The sequence below is a fragment of the Protopterus annectens genome, chromosome 8.part0 (genome assembly GCF_019279795.1).
Source record: "Protopterus annectens isolate FY-2018-M chromosome 8.part0, PAN1.0, whole genome shotgun sequence".
Classification (NCBI taxonomy): Eukaryota; Metazoa; Chordata; order Ceratodontiformes; family Protopteridae; genus Protopterus; species Protopterus annectens.
In genome coordinates, this window is record NC_056741.1 from 8,331,098 (window position 1) to 8,357,216 (window position 26,119).

The following is a 26,119-nucleotide window of genomic DNA, read 5'->3' on the forward strand; positions in this document are numbered from 1 at the left end:
ATACATAATTACCCCTGCATGAAGATCCTGTGGCATGTAAGCATAAGATTAATGGCAAATACAAGATTAATGTGTTATGCATTCACAGTGACAGAAGGAAATATTCCCTCAAACATGTAGAAATTCAGACACTTAAAAAAATGCCTGCATCATGTAGTTGTAGTCCTGGACTTGACTCATGCCAATATTTTACCTACTTTAAGGAACTGTGGGAAGTGTGGGAGAAAGAAGCATCTCACAGTGTGGGAGACTGTTACACTTAACATGAAAGCTGCAACAGCTTGATATACCAGCTCAGTATTCAAATGTTTGGGGATCGGGGGCATGACACTCGTACAGATCTAGAAGCAAAACTAGAGGAAGCGAGTTAGCATAGGCTATAAATGGTGGTCTAGAATGGGTCTATATTACGTGAGCGAATGGTCAAATATTTGAACACGTAATAGTCGACCCGTAATAACCGAACCACCACAATCTCAAGCAGATAATAAAAAAATAAAAACCCACCCAAAATAAACCATTTAAATGCTATACGTATGGGGCCAAGCCCTCCTGCACCCCAATGTGGGTGGCTGTTCTCCTCACACCCCCGCTACTTAATATATATCAACAACGAGATTGCACCACAGTGCAGATAATGGATAACTTCCATTTCTGTACTGTACGGAGATCTCCATTGAACCGTCCAACATTGTGGCGGTTTGATTATTATGGGTCAATTATTATGTGTTCAAATATTTGACCATTCGATCATGTAATATAGACCCGTCTCGAATATGGTTATTGTTAGATGGTAAAAAGTAGCCTGTATATTACCAGAAACTGTGATGGAACAACAGAAGCCCAGACCTGTATGAAATATCAGCACAGGAAATGAAGGTGAACTGATACAAAACTTTGATGTAAAATCAGTGCAAGACAGGCATCTTCACAGTGACTTATGAAAGGTTTAGTATAGAAACAGTGAAGGAAAAAAAATAGAAGAAGAAGGGCACTTGAGTGAGAATCATCAATACAAAAAATGGCAGTTAGTACTGGAAGTGAGAGAGGCAAGAAAAATGCAGAATCCTAAACTTATTTTTGTCCAAGTGAAGCAGAAAACTAAAGAAAAAGGTGAATCTGAAGGGACTTGTTCAAATGGAGGATGGGGTAAATCAGCTGTAGATATTTGTCCAGAACTAACCTTTGTAAGGAAACACATAGAAAAAGCTGGAGGACTAGTACTTTTGGGAAAGGAAGCTATGCCTCCCACCGTTAGATAACTTAATGAATAAAGTAACCATGAATAACTAGATTTACAGGTAAATCACATATGCTTTTAAAAGCACACTGGGAAGATGAGACAATAACTATAGCAAGAAGCAATTTAATTAAGTTAGCATAGGAAAATTGTGAAGATGTCCCAATTACTTGTTTTCATTTATTTTGAGTTAAAAAACACGATTTTTGTATAGAGTAAGTGAAGATAGGGAGGTGATTCTACATCACTCATTAGTGTCAAAACATTTTAGGGTACTAGTAATAGTGTTAGTCCATGTTGATGTGTTAGGTGATCATGTGGGGGTGGACAAAACTGAAACAATAGTTCTGGCTAGATGTTATTGGCCAGGTGTAATGAAAAAAAAAATGTCTGTGCTTTGTGTGTTGAATCTTAGAAAATAGCATCCCAGCCTGTATTTAAGAGTCTGTTGATTCCACTGTCTATGGTAGTGGTGCCATTTGATTGTACTGCAGTGGGCATTGTGGAGCCCTTAGTAAAATCTAGCAAGGGTATCAGAACATAGTGATAATGCACTATGCAACAACACGTTTAAAGCTGTGTTATTTCACAAGGCAAATGTTAAGGATATTGCTAGAAAACTAATATTATTTTTCAGAGTGTTATCCCTAAAGAAATACTTAATGGCCAATGTATGCATTTATGTCAAGGGTATTACATTAGGTATGCCAATACTTTAAGGTTAACAAAATAAAAACATTAGTATGGTTGTAACTGACTGATGGCTTAGTAGAAATGTTCAACAAAACACTGAAAGTGATGTTATGGAAAGTACAAGCAAATTGACTTTAATTAGTGATTTCATCCAATTTTATATAAACGCCATCTGATAAAAACACATTAACAAACACATTCTATTTAAATAAATACAGTCCAGGAAATGATCAAATTAACCAATGATAACACAGGTAAAAATAACTAATCAGTTATACTAATAACTAAATAAAGTAGATTTTCAAACCAGTCCCTAACCAGTGCTGTCATCCGTGTGACATATAAGGTTGTAGCCTGACAGAAGCAGAGCTGGAAGCTGACAAATGTCCTGGTTGATGGCCCAACTGTATCATAATGTGGATGTAATCTGACGTATATTCAGATAAAATATATATAGCATCTATATCATATTATTGCACGATGAAAAGAGTGAACGCCCTTTCATTGTACTGATAATATCAAAATGACAAAAAAGCGAACACACGGAACAGTAAATTTTTTCCCAGGGAAAAAATTTGCTGCTCCGCAAAAAAAAAAAAAAAAAAAAGTTTAAACACAAAATGTAATGGGGGGGGGCTTTGCCCCTCACACCCCCTACTTAAATATACCAACTCCGAGATCGCACCATAGTGGAGGAAATGGCAAAGTCCCAAAGACGGCCCACCAATTTTTTTCCCTGTGAAAACAATCAGTGTTACATGACTTCACTTTTTTCTGCTTTTTCATCAGGCAATAATGTGATATAGACCCTATATATATATATATATATATATATATATATATATATATATATATATAGAGAGAGAGAGAGAGAGAGAGAGAGACTTACATACAATGTTACCTAGCAGCAAATTCACTGAATGAGGGCTCTGTGTGTGTCTATGTGGGTGGGTGGGTGGGAGAGCAGGGGGCAACCCGCCTGCAAAAAATGTGTTTGAATACTTTTGTCATGTATATTTTTGATTTCATCATGTTTCAGTTATTTTGAACTCCATAAAATAATCTTTCAGTGAAATAGGCAGTATATCTATATATGTACGTATGTATGTATGTGTCTATATCTGTATATCTATATCTTATATGATTATTAAATCTTATATGATTATCTATATCTTATATGATTACTAAACTCCGCTACTAGTGACTGATGATACTTTCTCCATATTTATTTTTATCTTCACTTGTTACTCGTACAATAATACTGATGAATATATTTCTGTTTATACCACTCTGATTGAATTCATTGAATTCTGCTTTAATGTATATTTTCTATATATATTACTGTAATCAAACAAACTAGATTCCTGCTTTTACGTATATATTCTGTAAATGTTACTATATTTACTATCTGTAACACTGTTTCTACTTCTGTACTAATTAATGTTTATATTTTTTCTGTATCTCATTGGAGTACCCCCCCCCCCACGGGCCTCCACTGAAAATGGGCTCTTTTAGGCCCAGTGGACTTTCCCAGTAAACAAATGAATAAAATAAAATAAATACATATCTATATCTCAGCATAGTTTAGACCTTCTATCCTTCATGGGTTGGGAGGGTGGCCTAATGGTTAAGGTGTTTGCCTTACAAACACAAGGTGCAGGGTTTGAGTCTCACAAGGGATAAATGGCTAGGCTTAAAATGGCTCACAAGGGCAGTTAGCTTAGTACTAATCTATGAACCTATGAACCTTAATACTGTTTCCCTAGTCAGGGATGACAACAAACTTATATCCTGCCTATTCTTAGACCTTTCAAAGGCTTTTGACACTGTCTCCCATCCTCTTCTACTGCAGAAACTAACCAATCTAAATGTCTCCCCTGCTACTATTGCATGGTTTGCCAGCTACCTCTCTGACCGACCTCAAGCAGTTAAATGGCACTCTGCTCACTCCCCCCTCTCCCAGTTAAAATGGTTGTCCCACAGGTTTCCATCCTTGGGCCACTACTTTTTAATATCTTTACCAATTCTCTCCATGCCTCCTGTCCTCTCTCATCTCTAGTCCAATATGCTGATGACTCAACCATCATCACTATTGTTGACTCACCTTCATAGCTCATTTCTGCCACACAGTCTACCTTCAACTTTATTGAAAACTGGCTCTCCAGAAATCATCTAATCCTTAACCCTAAAAAAAAACAAGTTACTACTTTTTCTACCAAAAAACTTTAACCATATCAAATCCTCCTTCTCAATATAGTCTCTAAATAACAACTTAATTGAGGCTGAATCCAACACTAAGCTATTAGGAGTTATTATTGATGACCAGCTCAAATTCGACTTGCATATCAACAGCTGTATCAGCAAAACTCATCAGAAACTAGGTCTTCCACCGTACCAAAAAATTCTCTCCAGGGAAGCTAATATCACTCTTTTTCATGCTTACCTATTACCCAGTCTACTGTACAGTTCTCAGACTTTCACTACTCTAAACTCAACTCTCCTTGCCAAACTTTAATCAGCCTGCAATGAGACAGCTAGATTTGACACCCAGCAAACATATAAGTCCCATCACGGCCTCTCTCTGAAACAGCTAAACTGGCTTCAATTACCTCATCTGCTCCTTCTCTCCAACCTCCAGATCATTCACTGCATCCTCTATGAACATTCCTACTGGCCTGGTCTTTTGACTCTAATCTCCCACTATTCACCCACTAGACCTCTCCGTAGCTCCACCCAAGACCATCTATTAACTCACGAACCAAAAACTAAGTCCAGATGTAAACTCTACAGCTATAACTCCACCAAGGCATGGAACAGCCTCCCAGTAGAAGTTAGGTCCAATAAGCAACTGAAAAAATTTAAAGCCGCCACCAGAGAATACCTGCAAAATCAATGGACTTGCCACTGTATTTGCCCTCCTTAAGCAGAGCTCTACCATAAATTCCACCAACTGTCCTTTCTATATCTTATAAATTCCTTATTATAACACTGCTCTGATAATTTCATGCTCTCCACTACTCTCTGAATATGACTTCGATGACTGAGTCTACTGTTAATTGTTGTGATGTTAATATGTTCTGTATGCCTACTACCAATTATTGTTATATTTCTACATTGCTGATTTATTTTCATTAATTTGTTGCTGTATACATTCAAGATTTTTCCATTCTTCTGCTTATACCGTTATTTGTTTATTCTTAATTTTTTTGTATAATCTGTTGGAGCTTTTCTCCCCGGGCCTCCGCTGGAAACGAGTTATTTAGCTCAGTCAGACTATCCCGGTCAACAAATGTAAAATAAATAAATAAAATATCTATATCTGTATTATGTCAATATCAAGTATGAAAATGCATCACACAAAGTAACTATACATGCTACGTATCACATGCATATTGAGAATATGGGAACAAGGAGAGCAGAAGATCGTAGGATGAGAATGTTGATGACCACAGGAATGAACAGTCAGACTTGCCCCCATTCTGAACCCACGTGAGCACTTGTTTCTCTGTCTGCATTGGGTGAGAGGTTCAGTATTTGACTTTTTTCCCTTGACCATCCCAACAATTATCATGTATTTTGTATCATACCTCATAAAGGTTATTTTTCAAGGATGTTAATGACTAAGGAGAGTTTAACTTGTATCATATTGACCACTAATGACATTCTTTTCACCCACACTTTTTATCCCTCTCTGCCTCTCTCTCTGTTCCCTCATTTTATATTTACTTTTATCGCAAGGATAACAAATGATGGCTTTAGTAGTGGAAGGTTAACTGGGCGTAACTAAGAAGCACTGTACCCCACATTAATTGGGCGTAACTAAGAGGCACTGTACCCCACATTAATTGGGTATAACTAAGAGGCACTGTACCCCACAACTGGAAAAGCTCCCAGCCTATAGTGGCAGTTCACACACACAAACCCTTGACAAAGCTGAGGGATGATGGGTTATAGATAGGCAACTTCCTCTTCAGTCTTGGCACCATATGTTTTAGCTCCTTTAGGAGAGGATTTTATTGTATACATATTTGGGGAAGGCTATATCATATTCTCTTCTAGGATCAGTATTTTGATGCTGTTTTGGAGGAATTGGATGTTATTTACTGTATGCTATCACCATTAGATCTTAGTAGTATCAATATTACAGTTTAAACATTGTCCTGAATGACTACTTCCATTAATTTTTATCCACTAATATCAATGGCCTGAATGATAAAAAACTCAGTGAGGCTAATTTAGACAGCTATTTATGGGTTTAAAAATCAGTGTATGGTCTGGGCAAGAACACGATGTTTGGATATTTTGCAGAAGAGACTATACATCTGTAGTGTCACTACCTTTTTTTCTTTTTTTTTAATAATTTTTGGTTGCCCTTGGAATATCACCCAATTGGCCTGGCCCCCAGTGACCCACATCCACTCTGGGTTTACCAGCTCATCTCCTCACCTCTCCAGTCTTGCTGTGGTATTGCTGGTGCTGGTTTTGGATGCTAAGGGCATCCTGGAAGCGTAGCCATCTCTACTTCCAACCAGTTATCACATGCAAGGGCAACTCCCCTCTTTTGACCATGCCTCCCCTAAGGGAGCAATATTGACAAATGCCCTCCCACCTGGGGCATGCACATTCATCCTCTCTGCCACTCCATCAATTGCTTGAGAAGCTGATCACACCTGGGTTTATTGGGCCATAGTTAGGGTTTATAACTGGGTGCCACCAGATTGGTCCTTGCACTTTCTTTTCTTGATCAGTTTTGTAGTTGCACTGGGAAAATGGTCAACAGGTATACAGAAGTCACATTTATTATAATCAAAGCTGCTGTCTGAGTAATTCTAATGCTACTCAAGTCATATTATAGTCAAAATCAGGTTTTCCATGATTTTCTAACCCAGGTGAAGGTAAACGCCTCTGCACTGAGTTAGGAATTGGTGAAAGTAAAGGCCTCTACATCGAGTTAGGAACTGGTGAAAGTAAAGGCCTCTACATCGAGTTAGGAATTGGTGAAAGTAAAGGCCTCTACACCACGTTAGGAATTGGTGAAAGTAAAGGCCTCTACACTGAGTTAGGAATTGGTGAAAGTAAAGGCCTCTACTGGGTATACTAGCTAATGACTAGAATGCTGTTCTTGATCCAGCTGTGAAGAGACCAGAGTTAGATTTTTAAATACTGTAAAGATTCTGGTGCACTGGATGAGATCTTTTCCTAATACCAGATAATTTTTCACAGTAATTTCAGACAATAACCTTGACTAGATTTTTTGTTCTTATTCTCTTGCTGCGGTAGCACTGTCACCTCACAGTAAGACGCTGTCCGGTTCGATTCTCAGCTAGAGCGTCTTCTGCATGGAGACATGCGTGAACGGGCATAGCTTCATTGAAGGTTGTGCATCAGGGCTGGTAACTCAGTATGTAAAAATCAACTACCAATCATTAGCGGACCGGAGTTCCGCTGTGGCGACCCCTAACTGGGAAAAGCCGAAAGACACAACATTCTCTTTATTAAGTTAACTAGTGACCACATACCAGTTTTTCTAGAGAACAGGATTGACATTAGGGGACAGGCAAACAAAGTAACTGTCCGGGGCCTTAAACCTATATGGGTGCCTAGTTACTGGAAAATAATAATAATGTACACAGGTTATGCTTCTTAATGAAGTGCAAAGCAGGCAGCCAAAAAGAAAGAAATACAAATTACACTCAGTCATCTCTTTCTTCAGCTGCCTGAGCTTATGGTTACTTTAAAAACAATATTATGGGCATTTTTGCAACTTGAATACAAATAAGTGTCCGATGGCCATGGTTTAGGACTCAAGTGTTTCTATCCTTTTTCTCATTGAGTACCAGAGTAAGATTTGACTGTCTTGTGATCCTGCAAATGATAAGGACAACCAATGGAGAATAAATAAAGAAAGACTATTATAGATAACCATTAAATATTTTATAGCTTAGCAGTATCTTCATTTATGTGTACTTATAGGAGGTGCTAGGCTTGGGAGGGCTACTGTGTTTTTGTATGAAACAATTTGAATTTGATTACTGAGGACATTTTTTATTTGTTCACAATCAGACATTGATGGTTTACACAGTCAGTAAGGTGACCATAATTACTGGGTAATGTGGCTCATCTGTGGCTGGAAATAACTGATCCTGCTATTTGTATCTAAAGTAAACAGCTATTAGTCTGTCTTTGCATGGATAGTGTAGTGTGAATTTATCTCTAGAAAGTTGTAATACATCACTGTGATCATTTGTTTTATTACAGTCAAGATATCTGAGGTGTAAACAGTCAGTGACATGGTTGTAATTAATGGGTACAAATCTGTGGACAAAATATACTTACTCCTGCTGTGGTCATTTGACCACAGGTAAATAATCACAGATCTAGCTTCGCAGGGGCAGTGTCCCACAATGCATTAACTGAAATCAGTATAAAACAATAATTGCTATGGCTAATGTGTGCTTGTGTGTGTGTGCATGTGTGTGCGTGTATGTGTGTGTGGATATTTTTGTGGTCTAGGCAGGGTGTGCGATAGTAACTGATCATTGACACAGTGGTATATTAAGTAGCATTACTATCTCACTTGTTTTTTTCTGGTTGTGTTCTTCCCTGTGGTTCTTTTTGTGTGGAATCTGAGTGCTCATCATTTCAATCTGGGTTATATATGGATGCTCAAAACATGATATAGGTGACTTGTTGATCCTCTAGTTTGTTTGTAGGTAGTGTGTGTGTGTGTGTGTGTGTGTGTGTGTGTGTGTGTGTGTCTGTGTGTGTGTGTGTGTGTGTGTGTGTGTGTGTGTGTGTGTGTGTGTGTGTGTGTGTGTGTGTGTGTGTGTGTGTGTGTGTGTGTGTGTTTATGTGTGAGCACGCACATTTGTGTGTGAAGACAATCATCACAGATTTTATTTGGGGACACATACATATGGGGGTACATGGGTAAATCTTCTGGCCATCAGTAAAAAAAGAATAACTAACAAGTAATTATATATTAAATATAAACATAAAATCCATCATAGATCATCTAGGTTCCCAGACCCCTTGCTTTTTATTGGGACTTTGACTCAAGCTTAGCGGGTCCATCCTTAACCTCTTTTCTGGGTACCACCTAGTCTAAAGCCTTGCTATAGATATTTATAGAATTTTTACAAAGGGATATCAATTGGTGAGTTTTACCATTCATACTGCAACAAGATCTATAATAAAAATAATAGAATATTGTAACACAAATAACAATAATATTGATCCGTACATAAGTTAGTCTGCAGTTAGAATTAAAAAAAAAAACATTAAGGAGACACAAAGAGATTACTAAATGAAGTACAAGAGTTCCAGACTGAGTACAGAGAGAGGACTGAAGATCTGTCCTGATAACTATTTATTTATTTGCATTTGTTTTCCAGGATAGTCCACTGGGCCTAGATGTGCCCATTTTCAGTGGACACCCGGAGAGAAAAGCTCCATATATTACAAATACACTGATAGATAAAGTTACATAATGACTGTTAACAGATTCAAGTCACTAGTAAGCAACATTATACAAAATAAAAAAAATAACAATGATTTACATCCAGGTACAATATATACATGTTGATATATAATTAGAATTAGACTTTCTTTTCTTTAAATTTCATCTTGTAGCTGAGGATGCATAAAACTGAGAGGGTGAACAGTTAAATTAAGTGAAGATAGATATTTCAAAGTGTTAAAGTTGTTAGAAGACATTTCTAGTTCCATGTAAAACTAAGGTCTTTGAGGCCGCTTACCTCTTAAATATGCCTCTCTGAGAACTCTCAAGCTGTATGATATGTTTAAACAAATGAATGGCAAACAGTCCATTATATTCAATAATATGTGAGATATGAGTAAAGGGAATTAAGGTTTCATTTGATGAAGAAGGGATGCATTTGGAAATTAGATGAGACAGACAGAGGACTTTGCAAACTACTGAGGAGGCATGATGGTCAGGCAATAAGTAATTATTAACAAGCGTGCGTAGATCCCACAGTGTCTGATTTAAAGGATGTGTCCCCTATATGGTATGTGAAAATGTTTGGTTTACCAAAATTATCTATACTACTATACTTGGACAGTGCAGTGGTGCAGCGGTACCATTGTCACCTCACAGCAAAAGGTTCTCTGGTTCGATTCTTGGCTAGTATGCCTTCTGTGTGGAGTCTGCATGTCCTTCCTCTGTTCATGTGGATTTTCTTAGGATACTCCAGTTTCCTCCCACATTACAAAGATGTGTCTGGAACATTTCTCCCCGGGACTCTGCTGAAAATTGGCTTTGTTCCAAGTCAGACTTTCCCGGTAAACAAATGTTAAATAAATAGCACTGCGGTGGTGGTGCTGCGGTAGCATTGTCGCCTCACAGTAAGACGTTGTCCTGTTCTATTCTCAGCTAGAGTGTCTTCTGTGTGGAGACATGCGTGAATGGGCGTACCTTCATTGAAGGTTGTGCTTCAGGGCCAGCAACTCGGCATGTAAAAATCTACTGCCAATCATTAGCGGGCAGGAGTTCCACTGTGGCGACCCCTAACCGGGAAAAGCCGAAAGAGTTTGAGACCATTGCCCTTGCTCAAATTGCTAACATGGTCTAACCCATTTTGGAGCAATTGTGAGTCAGGGAAGATAGAAAAATAACACCTAGTTTATAGTTGTCTGTGAACTTGAATAATCACAGGCTAGAACTGCTGTCTTGAAGGTCTGAAGAATGCATGCCTAATAGAAGAGGGTTAAACAATGAGCCTTCTGGTACACCACTGGCAACTTTTTTCATTCAGAAAGGTTATCTGCAACTCTAACCACATGGGTTCTGTCAGACAGCCGGTTAGCTATTCACTACACTACATAAGGATTTATATTTGCATTTACGAATCTGTCAATAATGTTGGCATGAGGAATAGTGGCAAGGGTCTTAACCATGTCCAGATGTCCAGATATGGTGTGCATATTATATAACTGCTGTCACCTGCTTTTGTTACATTTATCAAAGAAAGTAACAAGGCTAAAGAGGTAGGACTTTCTTTTGGGCAAAGCCAAATTGATGAAGGTGAAGGGTTAAGAGAGTTGCAATGCCAAATTAATGAGGTCTGAGATAATACACTCTATAGCATTACATATGAGGCTAGTGGGATGAATGGGTCTGTAGTTACCAGGGTCAGTGGTTGGGCCATCCTTGTGTAATGATATTACAGTAGCTGTTTTCAAGCTTCAGGAATGTAATGGGTACACAGGCTTAGATTAAAGAAGTTAAGTAGTAGTTCAAACAGGCTTACATTTTGCACTGATAATCAGGCAACCTGATATATATATATTATCAAGACTGACGGATGAAGTGCTCTTAGCTTTTATGAGGTGTGAGAGAATTTGTTCCATAGTAAGTAAAGGGGGTGATTTGCATTGTGAAATTTGGGGAACAGGTATAAATGTTGGTGGAATTAAATTTGAACTAAATTTGCCAGCCAGGATATTAGCTTTTTCTTTTAAGATCAGAGAGTAGTTGACTAGTTTTTATCATATTTTGGTATTGATTCTTAACTTCCTGACACAGTTAAGAAAAGATGTGTAGCTATTTGTGGTTGTAGTGGCTGTTGTAAGTTCACATTCAGATTTTGAGCTTCCTAATGGCTTCCTTTAGTTATTTACTAGTTTACTTGGGTGTGGTCATAAAAAGGTAGAATGGGATCTGTTATATGCATTAACCAATTTCTTTCTCTTGTTATAACTTATTTATACTGACAGTGGCAGATTAAAAGAGCCTTGTGCCTTAGGTGGTTTTCAGGCCATGCTCCCCACACACAGTTTTTTGGGGGAATAAATGCAGATTTTTATGGATTTATATTTGTGGTTTAAGACTGTTCAACCTGCTATTATTACCATCCACCAATGTCCATACCCATCTTACAGCATCTTGACTATGTTCACCCCAAATGTTTAACCTCAATATAAATTGCCACAGTAAAGTATTCTAGCCTATTTATACAAGTACTCATTTGTCCTGCAAAGCCATACTAACTTGATCTTGACAGTAGGGTAAGCCATTGTCATTAACAGACAGTCCCCATACTCAGAATTGTAGACCAGTTGAATGTAGTAAAAAATAATACTTCTTAACTTCTTAGAACCAGAAACATGACAAAGACCTAGAATTAATGATATATTTTAAATACTGTTGTTATATACTTAGAGTTGCTAGATTAAACATTTTTGCATTAGCATGTATATCCTGAAGAAAATGAAGTCTGAAAGTCAAATGTTCATTATTAATGACCTGTAATCCTCAACAATTTTCCAGAAAACCACAAATAGTATGAGTAACAAACCAAAAATGAGGCAAAATCAGGAGGAGGGAATTCAATGAACACAAGTGTAGCTGAGACATACATGATTTCAACTTTGCTAACATAAACAGTAACCAGGTCTCAAGTATTTCAATTTACTTCACATGAATACAAATTAGACCTGTAAAGCCAAATGTTTATCTGAGAAAACATGAAGATAAGTTATTTTCATCCATAAACACCTCACCTGGCAATTGTAGACATGTTATGTATATCTCATTAGACAATGATAAAAATGACCTCTTAACCTCTTAGTGCAAGATTTAGAGAAAACAAAGCTAAAAAAATAATGAGGTTCAAAGACCCTGTTACTGTTATCTGCTCAGGCACTTGCTACAATAACACTGTTTATATTGACATATGTTTTGTGATGGATATGAGCTGTGAAACTGAAATGTATGTCATTATTTAATGACTGCAGTCTTCATTAATTTGCCAGAAAACAAGTTTTATGAGGAGCAGATCAAAATTATTAAAAGTTGGACACATTGAGCAAAATCAGGGACAAATTTTACTTGGTTTTGCATAAACAGCCCCAGAGCTCATTTTATGCACATGTGAACTAGTATTATAAAGCCAGATTATAACCTAAGCAAATGAAAGGAGGGAAAGTTGCTTTCATTCACAGCCACCTCCATCACCACCATTCTATGATTGAAACCCTCAATGATTTGCCAGAAAACCATAGGCACAGACAAAAAAATCTGAGGCAAAGTCAGTGGTATTCTGCAAAGTCAGGAACAGCTATAACTTGGTACAACACAAACGGCAACATATAATAAATATTTTGTTTTATTTCATAAAAATACAAACTAATTCTGTAACACCAGATTGTACATTAGGCAAATAACAAGAGGCTAAGTTGTAGACCAGAAATATTAGGCAAAGACAAGGATATTCTATAAAATTGGGGACAGTTTCAAATATGTTTCACACAAAATTGGTCAGAGATTATCTATTCTGATTCATTTAACACAAATGCACATTAGCCTTTAATGCCAGGGTTTGCACAAGGCAAATGAAGAAGGCATGTTGCTTTCATCCACACCACAGATAGCTCCACATTTGGTTGCCTACTAACATATTAAAAAAAGGAGTAAATATTCCAATTAATTTCAAATAAATGTACACTAGCCTTTAATGCCAGACTTTAAACAGAGCAAATGAAGACAGCAATTTACTTTAATCCACAGCAAAGCTAGAATCCCCCCACCTGATGGTTGTCTGCCAGTATATTAAAAAAGAAGGAGTAAATATTCGCAAATATTTCACACAAAGGCATGGTCACCCTTAATGCCAAGCTTAAAACTGAACAAATGAAGAGGGCAAGTTGCTTTCATCCATAACAGAGTTACCCCCTCCAAAAAAATTGGTTGCCTTAAGGCATGTTAAAAAAGTCTATTCTTTCCTGACTGGTATACAGAACCAACATCTTATCAATAAATGATGCAAATTACCCTGGAGTTTGGTGATTTCTGCATAAAGAGTGTGGAGGGAATCCTGACTTATAAAAACAAGTCAACATGATGTACAGTCAGTCTTCTTGCTCTAAATGAATTGGCTTTGATGCAGTGGGCCATGACAGACTCTAGCATATTCTCTGAAATTTCTCCTGAGTGTCTACAACTAAGCACAGTCTTGGAGTGTCAGCTGTTCTTTCTTTGAACTTATTTTGACCATGTAGTCTAAAGGAATAAATCCAAGCATATATGTTTTCCTTTATATTTTCATCAACTGACATCAGGCTTCCAGGGATTACGCTAAGTATAATATGCCATTTCTTCCGTCAGTGGCAGGCAAATTCTGGCCAGTGTGTCCCAAATGCTGGTATACTGCAGGTGGGTGTTTTCTTGTTATGACTACCCTACATGAGCTCCCTCTAGAATGTGCAAATCAGTTTGTCAGCACCAGCTGATATACATATGCTTCCACATATATATTTCAGTGCAGACTTCTTACAGGTTCATAGGTAATTACTAGGTAATCGAACAATTATGCCATTTAAAACCCAGCCACTGCAGTCCCACTGGTACACCCAACTACTGCCTAGTATTGCATCATTAACCCTGCCTGTAGTTGGCCCTTCACAGTCTTGTCTGGGGAAGTGAAGCAGTGTAAAAGCCCTGACCCTCCAACCTCAGGAGACAGGTGCTTTGTGGCTCTTTGATGTCTAATCTCGGACAATCCTCTAATCCTCTAGTAGCTAACTGAATCTGAATAACTAGTACTACAGGGTTGGTATGTATTCATTCAGCTGACTAACTTTACTCTTATTACTCTGTAACTAATATCCCCACTATACCATAAACCTGCAGGCTAATGTGACAAACTACCTGAAAGGAAACAATTGAACTGATGGTTCCTTTGCTGAAGCTCAGTCCTATTGTTTAACATTTTTTCCGCAAGCACTAATTAAAATCAGTATTTCAGTTAGGAAATATCAAGAAGTGCAAACATTGTAATTCCTGTAACTCACCGTATTGTGTGGCTCTACATTTCAGTAACTTCCACTCTTACAACATAACAATTATAAGGACTTACTAGGCATGCAGCCCTGGAGACCATTGACAGCCTAGCCCAAAATCCCCAATTTCTTCAAAACACTACCTGGTTAAGTGACTTGCTCGATGTCATACAATATAGGCAAATGAAGACTAAGGGACTCAAACCCAGTACTTCAGGAAGTAACTTGTTAACTGCTTATAGCCTTGATCCTCTGCTGTAACTGTAGGACTAATTACATTATATGTTTTCCACCATTTTATTTATAATTTTTGTCTCATTGCTTTTTAGAGAAGTTCTGCTGTCTTGTACCCTGCAAGAAGTGATCTCTGCCTTTACATCTCTACTGATTCTAAAGTCACATGACACAAATCTGGAGAAAAGATACTTACCCATGCAGCAAGTGATAACTACCCATACAGACTTTTTTAATATCCATGGGCTTTCTATTTACTGCCGACCCAATGAATCATGAAAAGATGATGAAAAGAAAAATGAAGCACTTCAGGTAAGGTCTCTGTAGGTGCGTGCTTTTGTTTATTTTATGCTTTCAGGAAAATGTCCATGTCTTTAGTTAAAGTAATAAATAAAAAATCCGAAGTGAATAGCTGCAAAAGGCACATAACCACAGTGCCTGTCATTTATCTTTTTTTGTTTAAAGTATTGGCTCTAGTCCTGTAGTGATTGATTGCTATCCTTGTTTGCTACATTCAGCATGACAGCTAACTAAAAGTAGTTAGCTGTACTGAACGTAACAAAACTTTGAAATTCTAATTTCTTGGCTAGCCATCTGTCCCCCTGAAGCTCTGGACCCTGAGTGACAGGCCATATTGTCTCTGTTATACCCTGTCACAGTACATGGGCATCTGTCACAGGGGTTTGGTTTTAAATTTGACATTATATTTGATGCTGATAGTGGCTACTGTATTGATACAGCTATTAAGTGGAAGTAAAAGCTGCAGGCATCAATCAAAGAAGGATTACAGTAGACTTTATTTACATCTTCAAGTAAATGAGGAGATTTCCTTTTGAGAGGTCCCTTAGCAGAGGTATTCACAGTGGAAGTACAACCAGTTTTAATGGATGGGGGGCAATAATTTATGGCTTGATTTACAAAGGAAGATTGATACATATGGAGCTGTGCAAGAAATGGCCATGTTTGTGAGGATTAGGTCAAATATATTTTGGCCCCTAGTAAGATAGTTTTAGTACTTGTAAAATAAATCTAGCATTTATAATGTCAAGGCAGTGTTAGGCGTGCTGACCATTGACAGTGAAGGTCAGCCAGTGTATTGATGGATGGTAACTGAAGTCTCACAGCAGAAAGTTGTTAAGTTCTTTGGAGTTTTTAGCTAAAATGTTTAAAGAGCTATTATGCTGATAAGGGGGGGAATAGCAAGTATTCATCAGCTAGCTATGAAATGGTAATTATGAATGCTGATTTTGACATCTAGGAGTTCAAATGTAGTATCCAGAGGAATGTGTTGTGAAGTGATGACATCTTTGACAAATACAGTAGACAGTCTACTAATTGGGACCTAGGTTAGTCTGGATAATCAAACTGTTCAGATAATCAGACATATAATTGAACCAGATAAAAACGTCTAAAATCTTGTTTGTTTCTGCATGCAGGGAATACACGTTTCAACCATTCAGTGATTCCACTGGACAATAAAGAATATTTTCACACACAAGCAGGCTACAAGTTCAGAAAACATGCGCAAGCAAACATGTATAGTGTTTACATATTCAGACTTTAGGATTTTTCCTACCTGAAAACTTTGGAAGACTGCATTCAGATAATTGATGTTTTGGATAATCGACTCTCTACTGTACTGAAACGCCTCCATAATTGCCAGAAAATCTAAAATTGTGATAGGCATTATATCAGAAGTAGAGGTAGGGCTTTCACTGGTTTGAAATCATGTCTCTGTAACTACACATATATAAAAGGGTCCATGTTTTTGGAAAGCATCAAATGTGGGTATTTTTGTTACGAGTTCTAGTACTGAGTAGAACCAAATTAATGTGCTCCAAATTAGAATCTACTAGGCTGTAAGGTTCATAGGTTCATAGGAGGTTACTAGGCTATTGGCCCTAGGCCCTTTATTAGCCAAGTCATGTTACACCCTTGTTCCCTTATTGACCAAGTTGTATGGTCTATATTTGCAGTGTGAGTCTATGCTCAGCACTGACTGCCCTTATCTAAGAGGGACATAGGTGACAGACAGAAACTGCCTAAAATGGCACTATGGGGTGTCAGCAAAGGCTTTAGCCAGAGTGTGAAAGCCTTGGCAAGAGAGATACAGACTGCCCTGGCAAAGCGGAAAGGCTTGTTAGTCATGTCATCATTGGCTGATACATAATAAACTCTCCTAGAATGACATCAGCTACATAGACAATTATTAAAACCAATTATCTTGTCTTTGCAATAGCAAGGAACAAAGCTTTAGAGATACTTTTCCAGGTTCTGGAAAATAACTCAGAAGATGGCACAAAGGAATTCTATCAAGATGCAAAGCAAAGACAGAGCAATAAAGCAATAATGATTTGACATGATTATAGGTTCATGGGGGTTTACTAGACTAACGATCACAAGGGCCTTTTAAAGCCTAGCCATGCATCCCAAATCTCTGACAAGTTCTTCTACCCTTGATAAGTGTAAGCATGGGCCTGGGAAATGAACCATTTACAGGTTACCTGTGTCCATTAGAGACATAGGTGCCAAACCAGGGATGAATTTCCAGTTTCCCATCCAATTGTCCAAGTTTTACTTGAACTGGGTTAGAAGGAGCTCTGCTTCACATGGATTGGAAGCCTGTTCCATAGATGAGGTAGTCTCTGGGATACATACCTCTCTCTCCAGCAGGTCCTATTTATATCACAGACAAGGTTTAAGTCTTTAGGATGGGTAATTCTGGTGCTGTTTGTTTTGTGGATATGCAGGAGGTCAATAAGAGTGGGGTCTGACAATGCCCTGTATGCCAGGCATAGATCTCCCCTCAAAAGCCTGTGGGAGACAGAATACAGGGATAGGGCCTTGAGGCAGTCTGCATAGGATGTGTTACTTACACCCTGTATTCTTTTAGTGAGGAACCTCTGTGGGCATTCCAATTGTTGGCTATGCCTAGTTAGGTACATACCAAAGGGGGCATTGTACCAATGATAGGTCTGATGAATGCCGAATACAGTGGAACAATGACTTCCTTGGATGCCATACCTTTATTTATAAGTTGTGCAACATAGAATGATTTGCTCACCACTGTAGACATGTGATAATCAAAGGCTAGATTACTATCTATGTGTGTCCCTAAGTCCCTGACTACTGGGTCAACTCTAAGAGGTGTGTTGTCAATATGATAGTTAACAGGGATGGATGACTTCCCAAAGGATACTATTATGCATTTCTTGGCATTTAGTTTTACTCCGTGGCTCTGACACCAGTTGTTTGTTTGTGTCAGCCCCTCCTGTAGAACATTTGTGTCAGTGTGAGATTCAGTGACAGCTCCTAATTTGCAATCATAGGCATCATAAGGGATGCCAGCAACAACCTACTCACCAGATCAGGAGCATCAAAGAGTACTTCCAACAGCTTCTGACAAAGAAAACCTCACAGAATCTGTACTGCCCCAGATACAGCATACAACGAAAGAAGAGCAGCCTACCCTAGAAGAACTAAGAATGGTAATAAGGACAATGAAGTCAGGGAAAGCAGCAGGATCAGATGGGGTCACAGCTGTTATGATCATATAATTAAGTGCAGACCTTGTACAGGGACTAAATGGCAGAAGGACAAACAGTATTCAGACTCACAGAAGGCTTCCCAGTGGGACCCTGTGTTAATCAGGGCTCAGCACAGGGCCCACTGCTGTTCATTATGTTGATGGACTACATCAGCAATAGATAAGAGGAGACAGGTCAACAAAGCTGCTGCATGCAGATGATGTGGCAGTACAAACAGACTCTGAGCAAGAACTTCAGGAAGTGTTACGGAAATGGAATGCAAAACTGGGACTGTATGGGGTGAACATGACTACAGACAGGATAGTTGTCATGGCAGCAAATGGAGGAAATCAGATGACACTAAGGTAGTAAGGAAAGCAGTGGAACAGGTTAACAATTTTGAGTATGTGGGAGGGGTGGTTGAGAAGAAGGAAGGGGAAGTCTGTATGAGGAGATCGAAGCTAGAATCAGTGGGGCTATAACTGGCTCAGTGTCAAGGATATTGTGCGACTGAAGAATGCCAAATAGGCTGAAAAGTAAGTACTGCTGTATGGTACAAAATCCTCGGCAGTGAAGAAGAGCAGCTGAAGAAGTTAGAAGTACAGGAGATGAAGTGCCGGAGAGTGGTGGTAGCATGAACACTGTAGGATAGATGAAGGAAGTTTGACATCAGATCAGAAGCCAGAGTAGTTCAGATTTCAGAGCAGGTCAAAGACAGCAGGTTATGGTGGTTCTAGGACATGTGCAGGAAAGCAGAAGGCAATCTGGTGAAGAAGACTTGAGATGGACAGGAAGAAGGTAAAAGGACATGAAGGCATCCAGCAAAGAGATGTATGGATTGTGTAAGAGAGACAGGACACCTGCAACAGTCATGCATGACCACTGAAAAAGGTAGGAGGGTGGCATTAAACTGAGGAAGATGATGACAGTTGACATAACTTCCTGACCCTATGTCCAAAATGGGAAAAAGGGGCTGATGATGATGATGGTGATTGCGTCTTTGAATATCCGCATCATTCTGAATGATGACAAAATGATTCTCAAGACCAGTGTCCTTTCTGCATTAGACACATGATAGCAAGCTCAACCATATCCTTCATCATGTCCCTCTGGGTAGGACATCAAAAGTCATTCATCCCCCTATGGACCACTATCAGGTCATAATCATATTTGTCAGGATGGAGGGATCTAAGAACCCTTGTTATGTCCCAGATTGTGGCTCCAGAAAGACAGATGACTGTCACCATATACTTATACAGACAGAACAGGATGGTGTTTGCATGCCTGACAGTAGATTCACTTATTATTAAAACATTATCATGGTTAGATATAATCCCAGTGGGCCATAAGGGTTTGGAATCTACACCTTTGAAACTCTTAGAGGTATATGGTTGTGGGTATGAAGGGTGAAGGTGACCATGAAGCCATGTGAACTAATGTCTGTGATTTCCTAGTCTTTAGTCTTGGATGCTTAGGTAATGCTCGCTTAACAATATCAGCATAAGCTGGATTAGTGGCAGTCCTCTGTCCTGTGTTGTATGTGTGCTGTGCTTACTAAATGTGCTCTGAGGTGAGAAGGTAGCTTTTAAGTTACATACTTACACATTTCACATATTAAATCATTGTGAAGTAGCAATAAATAATTTTTTGCAAGTATGAGGTTGCTACAATGCTGCCTCAAAATACCTAGTGGTATTATGCAGGCTACAGAAGGAGCAAAAGCTAGGGTATAAGAAAATGGAATAGTTTAATAACTGACTGAACTTACAAAAGGGGCAGTTATGAGATATGGTTACTGGAGCTCAAGGCAGATGTGGATGGTATTCCTTATATAAGACTTCACACATTAGTGGTAAGGCTGAGGTACCACCCTGTATATGGGAATGTTAAACTCTGGTCCTACCTTTGTGGACCCCTACAGTTTACCCCAGAACTGTCACATGGCAACCAGCAATAAATAACTCAAATGTTTATTTAGTAAATGACTTCAAGAGTGGACAAATTGATCACAAATTGTCCATGTCTATAGACAGAGGTAAATTAACCGGGCTTGTAGAACTGAAAGTAAGGTCAATAGACCAGTGAATTATGCTGTAGTATTTGTCAGTGCAAAAAAAAAAAGAAATGTAAAAGTGACAGTAAGGTTATCTGTAACAAGTGGCAAATTTAAATCAAATAAATTTACTCAATAGGATAATGTGGTCTCTATTCAACTAGTAAAAGCAAAGAGCAACAGATAATCAAACTCAGTGGTTCCGGGTAAAATAATTGTGACAGCTATAGATAAGCTAAGTGAGTAGTTTTAGCTGTTATAACTATAAGGCAATAGTTTCAGTGCTGTATCAGTATAGCATTCAGACAGATAATAAAAATATATCACATACGTAACCCTGTATCCTGTAGTGGAGTACTGTAACACAGTACCTGCTAATGCTGTAACAGTACAATAATCCGCAAAAATATCATGGATCAAAAAGAGAAACCAGTAACAGAGACAATGCATTCATTTGTTTTATATACCTAGTATTAGTAACAGACAACACTGCAGTATTATTTTAGATATTGTCAGTAATGAGCAACACTGCCAAAGCAGCAAGGCACAATACTGCAATACTATTCAAACTTAATGCCCGTACAGTCAATAAAACAAAAGTGAACAACAGTACAATACCAGTGAGGTACAAGAGTGCATTATTTAAATTCAGTTATACAACAGTTAGTTGAACAAAGGTACTCATTTCGGCAATGGGTGCAGAAGAAGTGCAATCATCAAGTTAATAAAGTGAAAAAAGAGCCAATGATTTCACTGTATGTAACAAGGCAGTAGCAGTAGAAAAATTAATCACAGTAGTACAGCTATGCTGTAGCAAAAAAGGCAATGAAATTTACATTATGTACAAGTATGAAGAGGCTGCTTTAATTGTTGTAGACTTTGTTCTTGTGTCGAATACCTAAAGGATAAAAGCATATGCTGCTCACTTGCTGTCGCAATACACCAAGCTGAGCAAGCCTGGTTGTATTTGAAGTCTGTAAGGGTCCACCCACACAAAAGCTGGCAAATCAAAATGTAGCCAAAACCTCCTGAAAAACTGGAGAATACAAAACAAGCACTGCAATCTTTTACTAGGAAACCAAGGTCAGGTAGCTGTTGCGTGGACTCCTCTGCTCTCACTTAAGGCTGGGACACTGTAGATTCAGCCCATAAATCCCTATGTTCTCTTTTGCAATAATATTACATTATCATTCTGCATGCAGTCCAAAGACCTATCCAATCAAGGCATCATGATCTATGTCCAGGAGACCAGGCACATATTGATGTCCATTCCCGAACAAATTCACTTAGTCCCAGATAGAAAGGACAATACTTGGTTTTGCTCACAACTGCTACTGCCATCCATTGTGATGGACTCTCAGCCTGGATCCATGTGTCGTATGTCAAACAGATCCTCCCTTGTGATGAGTATAGCCAAAACATCACTGATGACAGACCATGTGAACCAGTAAAGCCTATTGCCAGCTAAGCCAGACAACAAATCATAGGCATTTTTCCATCTGGAAGTGATAGCCCATGATCTTCCACCATCCAAACCAGATCCAGAACCAGCTGTGAATTGTTTGCCATCCATCCAGATTGCACATCTGCCATCCAGCCCATATTTGGAACTGAATGAGGTTAAGCTACCTCTGCTGCCTGACCAGTAACTTAAATGATGTGATTCTGCTACCTCATCCTGGTCTGATTCAGCTGCCACTGATTCTTCTTCTTCTTCACTTCCAACAACATTTTTCTTGCTTCCAGTTCCAATATCTTCCCTTTTGGATACTGATGTGGACATTGCTTTATCCAGGCAATATTGCCTTTTGAAATCATTTGCAATTAAGACCCTTGGGCAATGACATTTTGGGGACTGATTTCTTTGGCACAATGAGCAGCCCACCCAACATTTTCTTTACAATTTCTTTGCAATTCTCTCCAACCCCAACATGCTCACCTTTCCTGGGGAATAATCATCCCTACAATTACTGTGCTTTTTATCATCATTCTGTTTTGCTTGCTTCTGCCACCCGGAACCATGAGTGCATCAGCCTCTGTGATCACTGGAATTGTAAGTACTGAATCATTTCTTAATAGACAGCCTTGTTTTGCTGAAACTAGACAGGCATTTAGTTAGAATTGGACTATGAGCAGCTGAATGGCATCCTTAATTTAATACTTTTACTGCTGCCTTGCATATTTATGCACAGAACCTCAACATTAACAACTGCTGGGTTTGTGCACATATTCCTAATGGACATGATGGGGTATTTCATTGATTTCCATACCAGTGACTGATTCTGAGCATCATATTGCATTTTGTCTGATTTTTCTTTCTTTCTTTCTTTTTTTCTTTTTTTTGCTAAAAGGTGAAAGAATAGACATGTTTCTATCCACTTAACTGCAATGCCACTTCAACTAGCAATGACTACTAAAGGATTTGTTTGCTATCATAAAAATGGAACACTCTTTGGTGGAATTAACAATTGCAATATTACTTGGAACATTTATAATGGTGTTGGAGGGAAGGGCATGGCAACATTATTTGAATATTATTACATTTGTGGTTACCTACAGACTGCTCTGGTTGTTTTTATATTAGTTATGTTATTCCTGCCATTTGACATACAGCTGCTTTACTGGAAGGCAAAATTTGCAATGCTCATTGGAGGAGACAGACACTAAAGACAATCCTAATCCAGCTGGTAAAATAGATGTCTCCTGGTTATATCATAATACTATATAACAAACTGCTTTTAAAGGGCCTGCTCACATGAATCTTGCTGGTGGGGTCATGTCTTGAGCAGGCTTTATTTCTGCTTATGTGGCAATTAAATCAATCTGGAAACTTAGGAAATTATCTAAGGTATTGGAGATTTTAAGTTATTTTGCTTTTGAGTCCATAAATTTAATAACCCAAGAAACTGTACTATAGAACTACATGGCACTTGATTTCACCCTCCCTTCTAAAGGTGGTGCACGCACGCTCATTCAAACAGAGTGCTGCTCTTTTATTCCTGATAATACTGGTACCATCTATAGTCACAAATAAATAATTTAAAAAGTTCCTGTGAATTTATATGACAAAGAACCTGATAATTCCCAATGAGCAGGGTTAACCAATCTTTTCTTTGGATGGGGAGGAGGGATCCTAAAATATTTCATGCTTATAGCTATTATAATAGTACTGTTTATTAGGCCTACTTCTTTTTATGATTAAAGCATTCATTTTGAAATTATTAGACTCGCAAAAACAGTCGATTTGGACTTGATTGAAACACTGCCTTTGACCAGAATTGCTAAAGATTGTAGTACGGTAGAAGATAAAAATAAAGTATTACAAGATTTTAGTAAAATATACAACAGTCTGTATAAGGGAGAAACTCAAAAAATACATAATATTGAATGTATTTATGATAATTATTTTTCAGTATTCAGGTGGCATTTTTGTTCCATCAAGATACAGGCTTATTTTCATTTCCAATAAGACTATATTTCTGAAACAAAAGCGTAAACATTGTGCATGTCTGGGAAAGAAAGAAACAACCTGCAAAAAAATGTCTGATAGCAACAGAAAAAAAGTGTCTGCTCATCTGAAAACTTATAGTCATTGTCCAATCACAAATAATAATTATGATTTGGATGATGCCTTACAACATTAGTTGGGGGAATGTGATGGGTAAAGTGCAGAGAAGGGAAAAAGGTGTTAGTGGGCGCATTTCATTTCAAATGTGCTTTCACAGCAGAATGAAATATTCAGTGTCCTTCAATCTATCTGTTAGCTTGATTCCTGTCTAATATTAGAAAATGCTAACAGGGTAGAAAAGTATAACATTTGTTCTAAGTCGAAAGTTCTATCATGGAATTTGGAACTCATTCCTAATATCGAATATCATAAAGAAGCAGTCATGAGATCCTAGCAACATTAATGCTTTAGAGTTCATTTCTAATTGGTTATGGCAGTTTTATAATTGTTACAATAATGTTGCTTTAAAATAAAATATATATATAAAATGTGAAGGTTTCTGTGATTCTAGGAGACAGGATTATAATTGTCTAGTCTTCCACATACGTGTTTTTCTGTGGAATAAAGGAGATTGTTATTCTCTGCTAAACTGTCTTGTGTGAAAGTTATTTGGCACCTTAACATGCCCAGATCTTGACATTCATGTGTTGCGCACAGAATAAAGTAGTTATGATTACTGATCTGCTCATAATCCTCTATGTTATGTCTAAAGCTCAGCATAGCTTACCAAGAATCAAAAAATAAAGGAAGACTACATTAATAAAAACTGCAGGCTGTCATAATAAATTTCAAAGCCAACAAGTGAAACATTATCAAATTTTACTAAAAATCACTATGTAGTGATAGATAGGGCTGTATTCTCTTATCTCAATGTGATGGTGATCTTCTTTTATTGCCCCATTTCTTTTTGCACCCCCCCCCCTCATTTTATGCTAATGTTCCAAGGTCCCAAAATTGCTCACAATTTGATGATTCAGAGTTAATGGACTCCCTCTATCCAACTAAAGACATAAGTACAGTTTAGTGCATGGCTGTCCGGTGAAAGAGAAAGAAGTTCCCTTTCATGATCTCAGAAACTCATTTTTGATTGGTGTCCCGAGTGTCAAACAGTGTCTTGTGATAGTAGGATTGAGGGGTAATTTTCTTTTACCAAGTGGAGGTCTGCGGTTTTGTATTCACCAGGACAGCAAACATATGATACAGAGTAAAGAACAGCTTTGCAGTGGATGAGGAAATACAGTCATATCTGTAAATAGTTCCTTATATTCCACTTTGATGTCTTTGCATGTTTTATTTATTTGTTTAAACATTTCTTGATCCAGTAAATTAACTGATCCATATAGCCTTTTCAGAAATGACTCAAGCGATTCAGGCAGTAAAACCGTTCAAAACTGGACAAGTTCCAGAATACACATTGCAAGATTAGACAAAGCAGAATTGGGTAAAAAAGTTACATTGTACAACTAACATGTATATTGTACTGGAGAAACGTGGTGTTTAGATGGTACAAATCAGTGTTTCAAAATAAAAAAATGAGACAATAAAAAAATAAATAAATACATATTTTGATATGAGATGTTTCTGAACAGGAGCCTTGCCCCTATATATACAAACACCCCTCCTTACGGACTGTATATTTTGAAGGTTGTGCGACCTAGAAGGTAGACAGAATACTTGGATTTCCACATAATTAAATACAGCTTTTACTCTAAGACAACAACTCCTTGGAATAAGTATAGTTAGAAAATGGGGTGTACAAGAATAGTTTCCATGCTGGAGGGTAAAGAGGAATGTAGCCCCTATGACAAAAACACCATACCACTGTTTTAACTTTTTTCGTATACAGTACAAACTAAACATTGTTATGAAACAGGCATTAGCATGTTTTAAAAATATATATAGGTACTTCAGACAAGTATAGCAACCCTTTAAAGAAATTTTCAGAGTGCTAGTTGGGACTCCTCCCCATCTCTTCGTATGTTATTTCATTGTTTTTCTTCCTCATAATGTTACTGTGTTATTTCACCCTCTCCCAGCCGAATTACATCACATGCTTGACACCC

The 26,119-nt window shown here is 38.0% G+C and overlaps 1 protein-coding gene across 1 annotated transcript in view; it reads right to left on the reverse strand.

Annotated features, from left to right (window-relative positions):
- LOC122807959 (tumor necrosis factor receptor superfamily member 14-like) overlaps positions 1-26,119 on the reverse strand; it is a 580,779-nt gene that overhangs the window by 103,499 nt on the left and 451,161 nt on the right. The gene's annotated exons all lie outside the window — the stretch shown is intronic.